The sequence below is a fragment of the Gracilinanus agilis genome, chromosome X (genome assembly GCF_016433145.1).
Source record: "Gracilinanus agilis isolate LMUSP501 chromosome X, AgileGrace, whole genome shotgun sequence".
NCBI lineage: Eukaryota > Metazoa > Chordata > Mammalia > Didelphimorphia > Didelphidae > Gracilinanus > Gracilinanus agilis.
This window is the reverse complement of record NC_058136.1, coordinates 30,187,787-30,201,334: the sequence shown is the minus strand read 5'-3', so window position 1 is coordinate 30,201,334 and position 13,548 is coordinate 30,187,787.

Sequence of the window (13,548 nt, the reverse complement as noted above, 5' to 3'; positions counted from 1 at the left end):
ATTCAGTGGATCTTTAAAAGTGAGTGATTCCGCCCTCACTATTCTTTTCCTTTGCAGTTGAGAATCTCATCAGGATTGCTTCTATTTTCCATAAAGGGTAAAAGGAAGGTGACTTTCCCTATCCCCTACCCTGGGCACCATGCAGCTGTGACATATGGTAGCTAAAGCACATCTGGGTTCTGCTTAGGTGAGCCTAAGCCTGGGTTTGGCAAGGTGGCCTCTTTGGTGCTTTTTCCTTCCTGATCTTGGGTGAATGAATATCTAGCCTGAAGCAGATCTGTCCAGGCTTGGAGACCATCTTGTGAGTTTGAGAGGCCCAGGGGTGCTGGACCCTCTGGCTAGAGCTGAATAGGGACAGAGACCCCAGAAAAGTTTTTCAGGGTTCTTAGAAAAAGAGAATCACCCCTCACCCCAGAGGGTGAGCCCAGTCCCTGGCCAGATGTTCCAGAAAACATCAGCTTTGGAGAGAGACTGTGCAGAGCTGAGGAGAGATGTGAAATACCTAATCAACAGTCTGGCTAACTATTTCATCTTTAGATGGCTTTAAATTTCTATCATTGTATACCGAATCTAGCAACGGTTACGTTATAAGCCACTGTATCCTCATCTGTCTTTCTGTGACAAGTTTGTAAGAGCCTTGTTAAGTGTTTCTTTAAAGTGTAGGAAATAAATGCCTGGCCCATATGTGATCCATATTGTCTGTTGAATACAATTCTTCTCTCCTCTTTGGGAGGCCCTTAGACACGAACCGATGGCTACGCCTTAAGTAATGTTCCCTGGAGCCCCAGGATGGAGCTTTAATAAGCCGAAGAAAGTGCCAAAACAGAGTTTAACTCTTCCCAATAGAGGCTGCCTCCTCCCAGGACTGAATCTAGTCTGGACTGTGTGTATGGGTGCAGAACAGAAGAGTCCCTTAGGAGAATAGGAGTAGGAGATTGCCATAGCCCCTAGGGCCCAACAGTATTTTCTCTGTTAGATTATGATCTTGTAAATTCCGTCTGTATAGATAGCCAAACCCAAGAAGTGGCCGACAGTGTCAATTGTCCCCTTTACTTTCTACTGGATTAGCCTAACCTAAGGATCTGGTGGTGTCTGTTTGGTGTATGAGGTTTAGGTCCCTGTGGCATGGTAATCTGAAACTTGAGAGAAGTGCACTTTAGATTTCAAGTCTGTCCCTGAACAGTTGTCACCTTTTACTAGATCACTGCCCCACCTGAGACTGAGGGCCACCCCCCCATCAAAACTCCCACTTCACCCCCAGGCATCCCCCATCCCTTACCCCACACAGGGGAGGGAGGCAACATTCCTACTGGGCTGCTGGGCAGAGGGGCGGGGGCAGTGAGGAATGTCCTCAGGCACATGGAGAGGTTGGGGGGAACAGCTCTGCCCTAAGTTTCTCTGGCTTTCTAGTAATGAACTCTGGTGGGGCTACAGGCATGTCCATAGAGAGGGCTCTATGTGTCCTTTTGGGCACATGTGCCATAGGTTCACCATCATAGCTTATACTAAAACCAACCAAAACAAAGAAAATAAAGAAGACAGGAGGAGCCAAGATGGCAGATTAGGGCAGCCACCAAGCTGAATTCTCCCAATGTTCCCTTTCAAACAAGGTTAAAATAACTCCCCAAATCAAATTTTGGAGTGGCAGAGCCAACAGAAGGTCAGAGTGAGACATTTTTCCTGCCTGTGACAACTCAGGAGGTCTGCAAGAGAGGTCTGTAACCCCAGAATAGGAGTTGTTGACTCAGAGTACAGTAGCAGACCCAGTCATGGAAGCTGCTGCAACAAGGGTGGCAGCAGCAACTTGAGGAATTCTCAGCCCAGAGGTGGTAAAAGAGTCAATAGATTGGTCAGAAACTGATTATACCATAAAATGTGATCATGCTGGCAGTGGGTACGGCTGGGGCTGATTAGCAACTCTATTGCTCATACACAATTCTGGGCCATAGTGCCAGGGCAGAGAGGAGTTCTTTTGGCTGCAACACAGCAGGGGCCCTGATTACAGTGCCAGGGCCTAGAGAAGCACCACACTTGTGGTTGCAAGGGAACACACTTCTCCCTGGAATACACCACCTTCAAAGCACTTAGAAGCTGCAGAGCCCTGGAGTTACCTCTGAAAACAGCTGCACCAAAAAAGCCTGAAGTCTGGGACAGTACTTCCCCACCCCAAAGTGAGCAGAGTCCAACTTCCATATAACAATCAAAGTCAAGAAACAGGCTGGGAAAAATGAGCAAACAACAAAAATAGAACTAGACCATAAAATATAGCATGGTGGCAGGGAAGACCAAGACATCAACTCAGAATACAATATAGTGGGGGGGCAGCTGGGTAGCTCAGTGGATTGAGAGCCAGGCCTAGAGACGGGAGGTCCTAGGTTCAAATCTGGCCTCAGACACTTCCAAGCTGTGTGACCCTGGGCAAGTCACTTGACCCCCATTGCCTACCCTTACCACTCTTCTGCCTTGGAGCCAATACACAGTATTGACTCTAAGACAGAAGGTAAGGGTTATAAAAAAAAAAAAAAAAAAAAAAGAATACAATATAGTGAAAACAGCTACAAGCAAAGCCTCAAAGAAGAATGCTAATTGGACCCAATTACTAGGATTCAATTACTAATTGCAGCACTACTAGTCTGTACCCCAAAGAGGTAAAAAAAAAATGAAAAGGACCTCTATGTGTTTATCATGTACTTATATCAACCCTTATGTGCCAGCAAAGAATCAGAAACTGAAGGGATGCCTATCAATTGGGGAATGGCTGAATAAGTTGGAGCCACAGTCAGTAGCACACAAGATTTAGTGGCTTCCACATTATAGGAGTGGTAGACATGATTGTGATGGAGTACTATTAGTCTATAAGAAATGACAGAGTGTGGCTTCAGGGGAAAAAACATGACAATACTTGTATGAATTCATGCAAAATAGTGAGCAGAACCAAGAGATCATTGTGCCCAGTAATAGTAATGTAATGATGATCAGTTTTGAAAAGATTTGGTTACTCTGATCAATATGATGATCCAAGACAATTCCAAAGGGCTCAAAATTTTTAAAAATGCTCTCCTCCTCCAGAGAGAGAACTGATGAACTCTGAGTACAAATTGAAGTATAATTTTGTCATTTTGTTTTTTATTTTTTTGTGATTTTTGTTATATGGCTAGTATGGAAATAGAGTATGACTTCACAGGTGAAATTGATTATTATTTTGTCTTCTCTGTGAGTGTGGGAAGTGTGACAGAATTGGGAACTCAAAATTAAAAAAAAAGAATATTAAAATAAATAAATAATGAATTAAAAACATAGAAAGGTTTAGAAAGACAGAGAGAGAAAGGCAGAGAAAGAGAGAGAGAGAGAAAGAGAGAGAGAAGAAAGAAGGCAGAAAACCCTTTTTTAAAAAAGATAACAAAGAAATAGATGTGGGAGAAACCCAGAAATTGTTCTTGGGGAATACAGGGAAAACCTCAAAGCATGATACTAATTAATAATTCTAAAAGATAAATGACAAATGATCAAGGTAATAATACTTTAAAATAGGGGTTGTCATCTGGTGTTTGTGACCTTTTTAAAAATTAATTAATTAATTAGATTTAGAATATTTTTCCATGGTTACATGTTTCATGTTCATTCCCTCCTCCCTCTCAGAGCCAACAAGTAATTCCACTGGGTTTTACATGTGTCACTGATCCTGACCTATTTCCATATTATTGATATTTGCACTAGGGTGATCGTTTAGAGCAGGTTTTAATGGAGGTGTGTGGCACTCAGTCTCAGGTGGGGCAGGAGCCATAAAGTCCATTTTTTTCAGGCGCTGTTACAGAAGCAGCACTGTGAGCACTGTACGGCTCTCACGAAATGACATTTTAAAAAATGTGGCGTTTATGGCTCTCACGGCCAAAAAGGTTGCCGACCCCTGGTTTAGAGTCTACATCCCTGATCATATCTCCATTGAACCAGATGATCAATCATATGTTTTTCTTCTGTGTTTCTACTCCCACAGTTCTTTCTCTAAATGTGGATAGCTTTCTTTTTCATAAGTTCCTCTGGATTGTCCTGGATCATTGAATTGCTGCTAGTAGAGAAGTTCATCATGTTTGATTGAGCCTGTTTGTGACCTTTTAAAAAAATTGCTAACTGTATTTCAATATCATTGATTTTCTTTGTAATCGTATGTATTTTATGCATTAAAAATGTTGTACTGAGGAAGGGGTCCATAGGCTTCCTCGGATTACCAAAGGGGGTCATGATACAAAAAAGGGTGACAAGGCTCTGCTATAAACATCTTAGATTTAGAATTAGAATGGACCATAGATGGAATCTAGTACACCCTGCTCATTTTACAGAGAGAGAAATTGAGGCCTTAGAGAGGTTAGGTGATTTGCCCAAGTTCACACAGGTGGCAGAGGCAATACGTGAATCCAGGCCTTCTAAAACCAGTGGGCTTTCCCTTGTACCAAGGTTAACATTTATATCTTGGATCAAGAAATCTGTAGGGGCAAATCAGCACAATGCCTTCAATGATCGTTCCTTCAAATGATAAAATAATGGTTTGCAATTTAAAAAAGTAACTCACTTCTCCTAACTGAGTAACAGGAATCAGCAGATGTGGGCAGGAATCCTGACTATCCGACTCACTGACCATAAGATACTGGATGAGATACATTGTGTTTCTGAGTCTGCTTATCTCTTCAGTGAAATGGGTAGAAGGATCTTTCTGTAACAGGACATTGGAGATAGAGAGATAGACTTGCATTTCTAATTTCACAGGGTGATAAAGAGGATGGCTTGTAACCTTGAAAAAGACCACAGAAATAGAAGCTTTATTGTTCTCCCTCAGGCTTGTTCTGATAATGATGCTGACTTTCTGAAGTGCTGTTGGGAGAGCACTGGGATTCTAGCACCCTCTTGTGGCAAGATTCAGAAGTTCTCGCTTCCAGTTGCTCTGCAGTCCTAGTATTGAATTTTCAACTTTACCAATTCCCTAATAGTTCAGTTCTGTTTCACTGCAAGCTGGGCTTCCTCATCAGAACTTATGGCACAAAAGAAAAAAGTCCAGTGTAAAGGATGAAGTAAGTGTCAGTTGCGTGAAAAAATACACAATAGCAAAATGAGAGAACTGTTCTTCCCTCTGTTCCTACCACTTCCAGTCTCAGTGCCTTTGCACTGGCCATATCCTCTGCCTGGAGTACACTCTTTCCTTACCTCCACCTTATAGAATACCTGTTTTCCCTTAATATGCAGCTCACATACCATCTTCTGCATGAAGTCTTTCTTGATTCCACCAACTGCTAGGACCCTTCCTAACAGACTGCCTGGAATGTAACTCCTTTGTAGAGGCTTCAATTTATTCGCCTTATGGCTATACCATATTTGGTTTTTTACATATACTTATGATCTTCCCCACTAGAATGCACATAAACTCATTGAAAGCAGGTATTATATCATTGAGTGGACTTGTATTCTGTAGGGCAGTGATGGCAAACCTTTTAGAGACCTAGTGCCCAAATTGCAACTCTCATACCACATGGGAGCCACCTGCTTTACCCCAGACAGGGGAGGGAGGAAGCGCTTCCATTGGGCTGCTGGGCATGTGAGAAGTGTCCTCAGGTGCATGTGGAGAGGGAGAGAGGAGCAGCCCTCTCTGGCACATGTACCATAGGTTTGCCAACACAGTCTTAGGGTATAACACAGAACATGTCACCTATAGGCAGCTAGGTACATTTGCTAGAGCACCTAGTCTGGAGTCAGGAAGACCTGTGTTCTAATCCTGTCTCCTGCCCTGACTAGCTGTGTGACCTCAGTTAAGTCACTTAACCTCTATCTTGGTTTCCTCTTCTGTAAAATGGAGATAATAATAGCACCTATATCCAAGGGTTGTTATGAGGATCAAAAGAGATATTTGTAAAATACTTTGCAAATCTTAAATACTATATAAATACTGGTTATTATTAGTAGTAGATTAGGAAATATATACTAATTGAACGATAGATACTAAATGTTAGAATGGCAGACAAAGTAGGTTGCCTTGGAAAAAAAACAACCTGACAGTTGGAACCCAGGATTTGGAACAATGGACAGAAGGTACAAAGAGGTAGATTTAGGTCCCATGTAATGGAGGGACTTCCAAATAGTTAGAGCTATCCAAAAGTGGAAGAATCTGCCTTAGGAAGGAGTTCATTATCCCCTGTCTAGGGATCTCCCATCAGTACCTGGGATACCCACTTGGCCAATGGGGATCCTAGGATAATAGATTCAGAGCTGAAAGGAATTTCATATGGTCATTAGAACCATAGCTCAAAAGTTGGCAGGCAATACTTAAATTTCACTGGAGCATAAGAGACTAGATTTGAGGCTTGAAGGGACAGCAGAAGACATCTTAGGCCAGCCTCTATCATTTATTTATTTATTTTTTTATTTTAAACCCTTAACTTCTGTGTATTGACTCTATAGGTGGAAGATTGGTAAGGGTAGGCAATGGGGGTCAAGTGACTTGCCCAGGGTCACACAGCTGGGAAGTGTCTGAGGCCGGATTTGAACCTAGGACCTCCTGTCTCTAGGCCTGGCTCTCAATCCACTGAGCTACCCAGCTGCCCCTCCCTATCATTTTATTGATGAGGATATAATTAAGATATAAAGAGGTCCAGTGACTTACTTAAGGTCATACGTATCAGAGGTATCAGAGATGGGATCTGAACCAGGGTACTCTAACTTCAAATGCATCACTTTTATATATAGAATAATCAAAATTTAGAATTAAAAAAAATTAAAAATTAAAAAGCAAAAGCTGATGACTCCATGACTCCAAGAAATATTAGAACACAATCAAATGTGTGAAAAAGATGAAGAAACTGTAAACTGGTCGACATAAAAACAACTGCTTTGGAAAATAGGTCAAGGAGAGATAAATTAAGAGTGAACTCCCCGAAAGCCATAAAACTGAAAAAGCCCAGACACTATATTTTTAGGACATAAAAAATGAAAACTGCCCAAATCTATTAAAACTAGTGATGATAGGAAAAGCTCCAGGAATGTCATAGCCCAAATCCAGAGCTCCCACATCAAAGAAAAAATGCTACAAGTAGTCAGAAAGAAGCATTTCAAGTACATTCAGGATCACATTAGACCTGGCAGCTTCTATTAAAAACGAGGAGAGATCTTTGAATACAATATTCCAAAAGGCAAAAGAGAAAGGTCTACAACCAAAAAAATAAGCTACCTTAGCAAGCTGTGAATAATCCTACTGGGAAAAATGGATTTTTAATGGAAGAGAGAACTTTGAAGCATTTTTGATGAAAAGACCAGAGCTGAGAAGGAACTTTGAAATAGAGATGCAAGAATCCAGAAAAACCTAGACAGGTACATTTCTTTGAGCAGCTGGATATATGATGATGTAGATGTAGCTCTCACATTCTAATAGGGACAGAAAAAGAAAGTGTCCCTTGAGAGCTTTAGTGTCTTCTAAGAGTATTGAGGAAGTTAAATAAGGAAAACAGAGACCTGAAGATGGATGGGTTCTATTCTGAGGTTTTGAAAAGGAGAAAGAAGAGAGTAAAAGGAATACATTAATTTTAAAAGGAGGAAGAAGGGAGGATAACTTGCTTTAAAAAAATTGAGATTCATGAGAAGAAAGGCATGCACACAGGGGGGAAGGGGTGGGGGAGAACTGAACATCAGATCTCTTATCTTATTTCATCTCTCTCTTAGCTGAAGTGGACAGGGGAGGACTGAACATACACGGACAGCATGCTGGAAAAATATATCAAACTCAACAGGGAAACAAGTGGAGATCTAGACAAAGGCATTGAAAGGTAGGATAATATCCAGGTGGGAAGAGTAAGAATGGAAGCAAACTTCCTGATACTGAAAAGGGAAAAGAAGAAAAGAACTAGCATCTAAGAGGAAGGATGTCCATCCGCTGTGCAATGGCCGAACAGACTGTGGTATGTGAATGCACTGTACAAGATGACAAAAAAGGATGACTTCAGGGAATGCTGGGCAATACGAGCTGATGTAAAGTGAGCAGAACAAGCAAAATGGTTTCTAAAAGGACCACAGCATCGTAAAGAAAATAACTTTGAAAGGTATAAGAACTCTCCGCAGCGTAGGGACCACCCATGTATCCAGAAGTCCCATGATAAAGCACGTCACTTACTTCCTAACAAACAAGGAATAAACTCAAGGTTCAGAAAGACCACATACATTTATGTATACGGCCATTGTTTTGCTGGTCTAAAAATGATATGATACAAAGATGTTTCCTCCCTTCTCTATTTTAGCTTTTGATTGGGGGGAGATAGGGAGAAGGGGCTAGCAATAGTAATGCAAAAAAATAGAGGACCTTTGAAATATTTTAGAAAATACACAGAAAGGAGATAAAGGAAGTTCAGGAGGAAGCAGAGATAAGCAGAACAAAGAAACCAAAGGCGGTTTGACCACTTGTAATGTGTATCCTAGTGATACACACACACACACACAGATATGAATTCAGTTAGATGGGGATTGCAGTGCCTCCTGATGCATATTCTGTATAAGAGATAGTTTTAAATAGAAAAAAATGAAATGAGCTTGTACAAGGAAAATTTTCCGAGTGTCCCCTTAAATATACTTATATATCTTGCTCTTTGTTTTCAGAATCCTTGAGGTAATAATTGTGTGTGTGTGTGTGTGTGTGTGTGTGTGTGTGTGTGTGTGTGTGTGTGTTTGTGGGGAGAAGAGTATAGACTCCTAGGCAACTGCCAAGATGCTTATTTTTTTTAATTAACTATAACTATGCATCAGTCCACCGGGAGGAGTGTGCCCAGGGCAGAATCTCGGATCATGTGTATAACCTTCTAGAACAGGGTTCTTTACCTTTTTCTGTGTCATGGACTCTTTTGGCAGTGTGATGACATCTAGAGGCCCCTTCTCAGAATGATGTCTTTAAATGCAAAAAAAAGCAAACACATAGGATTACACAGGAAATCCACGTGTTGAAATTCAGTTGTCAAAATTATTCTTATAAGAATGCTGCTTGTGAGAGTCAGTCTTCCCTGGGTCAGAACCGAATAGACATCAAACGATGGAGAAAAGTATTTGAAACAGAGAAACACAGACTTCGTTCTGCCCACCCAAAGTCTCTAAATTAGTTCTCAATGGAAGAAAAATGGGAAAGCTCATACCCTATAGTGAGGTCCTCTCTACCCCACCCCAGACAAAGAGGAGTAAAGATGGATTTACTCCTAGCATTTTGGCCAAGCTTGGAGGTCTATGAAGTGCAGCATGACCATGTGATGGAGGGAATCAATGGGCAATGGGCAATCTTTGAAGGAGAAAGGATCATAGATCTGTTATCTAGAGAGACCTCAGAGACCACTTAGTCTAACCACCTTGTCTTGGTATGAGCCACTTAATTTCCTGCCAGTTGCTGAAGAATTCATGCATGTAAATAATTCAATTATACAAACCTCTCCTCATCTCCTATTCATACCATGGGAGACACAGATGAATGAAACGCCACCCTTGTCCTGATGAGCCTACAGTCCGGTAATAATGACTTATCATATCAAGGAGGGGCAGAGAAGGGGATGTATAGCCGGGCCTAGATTCACTGTCACTAGGAAAACAAGATTTGGTATGGATAACTAACTGATGTTTCCCCATGAACCCTTTTCACCGCAGCATCCAAAGATAATATAAAAGACAGTGATGAAAATTCACAAAAATCCCCCAATGACCTCATCTTCAGCAGGAAGGTGGATGCGATGGGACCTCTAAGCAAATTCAATGCAATGTCATTGTCCCTTTAAGAAATCTTCCCAAATCTACTCAATCTGGAAAGTCTCTTGGACACGTTAATCGTGTTGGGCTTTGTCTGCATGCATGGCGTTGCTCCTCCATTGAGTCCTAGTTTCTTCTTCTATAAATCCTTAGCAAACCAATTTCCCAGTCTGTGCTGTATGCCGTAGCAGGATAAGGACAGAGCTTGGCAACATCCTGTATCCACATTGCTTTTCTCTGTCCCCAAGCCTTTTGCTAGTCTGGAGGCTCTGTAAAGTATAAGCATTTTGGCCTTAGAGTTTTGCTGGACTCAGGATCTCAAGCTTATGAGTAATGACACTCTGCACTAATCAGATTGTCTTTTCAATTCGGTTCCCACAATAATAGGCTAGCTCAATTTTGAGCAGCTTCAGGATGGAAGATCTAACATATGGGGGTAATTAAAAGGCGTATGTTCTAGTTGGACATCATTCCTTAAACATCTGGCCTAATGTTACAGGTTGAGGACCCGGATTTGACCTAACCTTGACTGGAAACTCTTAAGTGGAAAAAGAGAACCAGCAATCTGGAAGGGAATGGAGAGAGAAGTTCATTCATAGGCCACATGGGGAGAAATTTCACTAGGAACAGTGGGGATGCCATAGTCTTATAATTCAGGAAGAAGATCTGTCCCCCCTGAGTCTGTGCTGATGTATTTATTTCTTATCTACACTCATGGTGTTTTGTGGGGATGGTTTGGGGGGAACAGCGCTCTGGCCTTGGTCTCTTTTTCCCATCCCATCCTGTAAAAGCAGATGTTGCATCATTTGTTGTAGATAACATAAAAGTGATCTCATGACCCAGAAGGTGAGAAGAGACTAAAGAGAACGTAGGATTTTAATTCTATTCACCTAACATTTATTAAGCTGTTACTCTGTGCTATGTGCTAGGGTTACAGTTGAAACAACATGTATAAAGATACATTTATTCATGCAATAAATATTGATTAAGTGCCCACTTTGTTCCAGGCACTCTGATAGGTGCTGGGAATATAGAGACAAAAATTTAAAAGTACTCCCTTCCCTTAAGGATCTTTCATTCTGTTGATGGGGGAGACTGTATGTAGGTAAGTATAATGAGGCAGAATGTAGTACGAGTCAAAGAGAGAACCAGATTAAGTGGCCTAAGAAAGTTTAAGGAATGAGAGATTCTGTTCAGCTAGGTGAGATCCTGGTATGTTCCTGAGGGCATGGCACCTACCTATCTTGTTTAACCTCTGCATCCCTTTCGGTGCTAAGCACAGTACTCAGCACAAAGTAAGTAATTCCTCGTTAGGGATAAGGATTGGACTTCTAATTTCCTTGGTAGAGGAAACTTCCAGGTGAAGAAAGGACCACTACCAAATCAGGATAGCATCTTCTCTGCCACTTATATTTTTAGACACCTGCCTGGACCACTGAGAAATTAAGTGACTTCCCAGGGTCACTCTGCCAGTATGTGTTAGAGGGGGGGCCTTAAACACAGGTCCTCCCGATTTTGAGTCCAACCATCTATCTAGTATGCCAAAGTGATTCTCTTAAGTTAATTTATTAAATTTACTTATTCAATTTATTCAAATTCAGTTTGCTTTTAGAATTTCAGGTTGGACACCAACTCATAAATTGAGATTAGTAAATGACACTAATTGCATTAATATATATGCAGTTGACAAACTGGCAAAGTTCTCTTTCACAAGGAATTGATAAGAAAAGCTCCAGTGGGAGCTATAGGCTAATAAGGTTATCAGGCATATGTGTGGAAAGAGGTAAGAATGCAAATAAAGTGTATTTAAATAAATATGGAACATACTACATAAAGTGTATAAATAAGTGAATAAAGTATAGAATGAAGGCCACTTCCCAGAAGGGACAATGCCTTCCTCATTGGCCTGAAAACAGCCCAACCCAGGCCAAACCAACAGGCTCTTTCCCCTCCTCCTATTCCATCCCATTCCCCTACCCACCATCTCCAAGATCTTCCCAAGGGGTCTGGCTCATATCTTTTAGATCAGTGGTTCCCAAACTTTTTTGGCCTACCGCCCCCTTTCCAGAAAAAATATTACTTAGCCCCCTGGAAATTAATTTTTAAAAAATTTTAATAGCAATCAATAGGAAAGATAAATGCACCTGTGGCCATCACCGCTTTCCCTGGATTGCTGCAGCACCCACCAGGGGGTGGTAGCACCCACTTTGGGAATCACTGCTTTAGATAATTGCCTGTCTAAACCACTAGGTTTCTACTGCAAAAACTCACCTGCCTAAATGTATGGTCTCCTAGTTAGCTAGTCAGGGTGATGCTGTGAAGATCACCAGATATAGAAGCAGGAACCTTGGGTTTTTCTCAGCTCTATGATTTAGTACCATTTGTAACTTTGGTCAAGTCACTTAACGTCTAAGCCTGATTTGTGGAATGAGGAGCTAAACGGGATAAACTAATAAGGTTCCTTCCAACTCAATCCTACTCTGTCCTGTGACCTCATTCTTTGTCCAATGGAAACATGTTACTAAGGATGGTCCGTCCAAGAATTTTTTGAGCTAAGCATCTTTTGGTTGGTAATAGCTCCACTTGGCAGGCCTTACCCAGCAACTCACACAGAACCTTCTTGGAAAAGAGATGTGCTTTTGTTAAACAGAATGTCTTAAAATATAGTTGGATTTCTTAGGGGAGATTTTAGTTAAAAGATAAATATGCGAATCATTGTTTAGCAATGAAGAGGGAATGACTCACTCAGAACTGTTTTTCCTGAGGAGTTCATTTGCTCTCTCCCTCCCTCCATGCCCCCATCACTGTACTGTAGGCTGAATGTCAGGAATGCTACAGATCAGAGGTTCTGAAAGGAAATCTGAGAGTTCAAAACTATTTTCATAAGAATACTACATTTGAATTTCCAATATGGTAAATATCAATAAAAAATAAAAGATCAAAAGATCAATAGATCAATCAATATCAACAAAATCAACAAACAAAAGCTCTTTGTGGGGTCTTCAATAATTTTTAAGACGGTAAAGGGGTCCAGAGACCAAAAAGTTTGAGAACCTCTGCCGAGACAAGGGACGAGGAATGCTAGTGGAGAACTAGATGCTGAGATCCCTTTTAGCTCTGAGATTGTGTCAAAGTCCACAATATCTCCCTGAGGCCATTTTACTGTGATAGCAGCAACTGGTATGCCCTCTGAGTTTTTGTTGTTCAATTGTGTCTCACCCTTTGGGACCCCATTTGGGGTTTTCTTGGCAGAAATGCTGGAGAGGTTTGCCATTTCCTTCTCCAGCTTGTTTTACAGATTAGGAAACTGAGGCAAACAGGATTAAGCGAGTTGCCCCGGCTTACATAGTAAGTATAGTGTCTGTGGCCTGATTTGAATTCGGGTTTTCCTGACTCCAGGTCTGGCACTCTATCTGCCCCGTCCTCAGTGTTAGCTTATTTCTTTTGCTCACTTTTCCCAATCAGCCAGCTCAATGCTAATATTATTTACACTCCTGGTGGAAGGGTGTGTATGTGCGCGCGTGCTGCATTTATTACCCCAGTGTGTCAGGTGCCCGGGTGTGTGGAGTGGAAAGTAGATAACAGAAGTGTTCATTTCCTCTTTCTCCTGGTTGGGCCTGCTGCCTGGGCCTGGCTTTTTTCTCTGGGGTTCTGGTGCTCAGGTTCTCCCTGCACAGGTTCCCCGGGGAGTTTGGGGCCAGAGCCAGAGCTCCCCTCATTCCTCTCCTAAGCCTTCGCTGCCAGTGGATAGATCGGTAAAGACACGCCTTCTTTTTTCAACCCTACAGGCTGCTAAAC